Below are 2,728 nucleotides of genomic sequence, written 5' to 3' on the forward strand. Positions count from 1 at the left end.
ATGATGAAATATTAAAATTAAAAGCAAGTCAGATTGCAGATGTAATTATACTACATTAGAAACTCCAGTTGGTGGGGATCCATTCACCATATAGAGAGAAATTAGTAATCAAGGTAATTACAAAGACAGAGCATTTGTTTCCTGCATGCTTTTCCAGGCTTGGAACCAACAGAGTTGACTACATGGAGAGTTGACTAGAGTGAACTTGGAATTCACTCTCTCAGGCAGGAGACTAGTTAAGGAGTGTTACTGATAACAAAGAAGAAAAGTTATACAACATTGATTATTATAAATTACTTTGTTCTCATCTGCTTTTAGCATTTGTCTCTTACAAGTCTTCATCCATTCCTGTAGAAACCTATCTCTTTTTCCATTCCCCTGTGGCAGCTCCCATCCCTAGTGATGGTTTGAGTGCATGGGGCAGCCCTTGATGTGGAACAGGTGGATGTGCAGGTGGGCAGCAATTCCGGTTGCACATGCTGACACAGTATCGGAGCAGGTCAAACAGGGACAGGATCAGGGCAATCCAGAGGACAATATACTTATCAATAAAGCTGTTAAAACACTGGTCAAGGAACAACAATGCTGGGCTTATGAATGCTGTGTCATATAAGTACATTTCACTCTTGGTCATGTGGGCAACCACCAGTTGATTTGTGATCTTGGCAGACACCAGGCCAAAAGTCAGGATGTAGAGGCAGAGATGCCTCTCAAAGAGCTGCACAGCAGATTTCTTGTAGATCATTGCAGCCAAGACAATCATGGAGCTAATATGAAGAAAAGGTGAGAGGACACTCGTTCCTGCTAAAGTGGATCCAATTTTTGCCAACTCCAGTTTGTACAGGAGAATATGGTTCCTGCCACAGTACAAAGAGCTGGGAGTATTTTCACCTGAATATTCAGTCTTGGAATCAGAGATTGCTAAAAAGGTGGTCCTCCACTCTCTGCCAGTAAATGCATGATTATTGTGAAGATTTGTACTTCAGTCACATCAATCATACTGAAGCACAGCGTTCTTGAGATGTACGTCTGTCAGTGCATGCAGTAAAACATGAATGTCACAGCAAAACAGCAGAAGAACATCCAATCAGGGTTGGTACCCACGTGCACAGCAATACAAGTTCCCAAAACCACAAAGACTGTGAACAGTGAATCACAGCCATGATCAAAAAGCTCTCCTAATGGAGTGCTGCTATTTGTCCTTCTTGCTTGTTTTCCATCTATAGCATTCAGGGACTGATAGATGAAAAGCCACAGGCACAAGCAATGAATGTCCAGGGAGGTGCCTGCTCTCAAGCTGTTGAGCAGTAACATTCTAATAACAGAGTTATAAATATATTTATTAACAGTCAGATGATGGTGATCAGATTGGGGGAAATCCAGGCTGGAGAATTGATATCTGCAGTATGAATTCAATCTAACATTGTTCGAACACTTTTCAGATTTCAAGCTGTGCTCTTTTACTGTGTTTTTTGCCTGTTGCAAGATTTTCCATTCCTGCTGCTCACACACAGGATTGCCATCTCTGAACACGACAGGACATACTACAGGACATGCCATGTGTCCTGCAGGTTCCCACTGTCCTTCTAGTATAACATCACGTATAATTCCGGACCATCGAGTCACAGGGGGCAGGCAAAGGTGTTGCCTGGGAACTGCTTTCTGCAGTTTGTTCTAGCAATCGTTGCATTGGAGTTAACTGGGAGCTGAAAGATGTTGGCTCATCTCGACCATTAACAGTTGCCGTGGATAGCAGTTCAGCTGCTGCGTGTGCTCTCTCATTCAGGCGCTGCATCACCGCCTGAATTTGCTTAGTCAGTTCTTTTAAACCAATCGTGGGTTCTGCCGGGGGTTCTGCTCCATCATCGGGGTCCTCCTCTAATTCGTCTGGCAGCGGAGCATTGTCAGGGGAAGGTGGTCGACAGCAGTGGTCACCGGTTCCCCTCTCTTGGTCGACCGGTATCTCTTCGGGCACAGCCGAGAAAAGGGGGGCGGGCAGTCGGCGCAGGCGTTGCGGAGGCAGCGGGGTCGAGCGGCGCCGGCAGCGGCGGAGCGGGAGCGGTCCCGGTGACTTTTTGAAGCATCTCAGCCACCGTACCACACTGGGTTGCCGACAAGCCCTTGATCGGAGGGGGGCGGCTTTGTTCCCGAGAAAAGCTCCGAAACGATTTTTTCGTGTTGATGGGGGGTGCGGCGGCAGTGGCGCCGGGAGCGGCGGCGGCGGGGTGGTGCGGACTCCCGGGGGCCGCTTTCTCCTCGTCCTGCCTGTTGCTGCGGGGCGGTGCGGGGGCGGTGCGGACTCCCGGGGTCGCTTCCTCCTCGTCCTGCCTGTTGCTGCGGGGCGGAGGGAGCGGCGGGCACGATGGAGCCGCTGCCGCGGAGGGACGGGGGCGGTCCGTGGGCCGGGAGCGGCGAGCCGGGCATCGGCCAGCGGCGGTGCCGGGGCGCCGGAGGCAGCAGGAGGGCATGGCAGGGACCCGCGGCGCCTCCCTGACTTCGCAGTGTTGGGGGGTTGTTAAATGTCCATTTCCCCGCGCCCAGTTAATCAGCTTTTGCAGTACTTTTTCTGCTACTGTTTTTCCTCTCTCAGAGAGTATATTTATGTTATAAATAGGCAGGAGTCGATGTTATCTCCTTTTAATGCCTTTATTAGTGATTTCAGCAGAGGGACGGCTCGGGGTAGGGATGCCCTTGCCCACGCTGCACCAGCCGGACACCGCCGAGGAGG

General features: G+C 50.3%; 1 pseudogene; it reads right to left on the reverse strand.

The window, feature by feature from the left end:
- Positions 1–396: 396 nt before the first annotated feature.
- LOC120764816 (choline/ethanolaminephosphotransferase 1-like) lies at positions 397–2,424 on the reverse strand (annotated as a pseudogene).
- Positions 2,425–2,728: the final 304 nt, after the last annotated feature.

This window comes from Hirundo rustica, chromosome W (assembly GCF_015227805.2).
Source record: "Hirundo rustica isolate bHirRus1 chromosome W, bHirRus1.pri.v3, whole genome shotgun sequence".
Classification (NCBI taxonomy): Eukaryota; Metazoa; Chordata; class Aves; order Passeriformes; family Hirundinidae; genus Hirundo; species Hirundo rustica.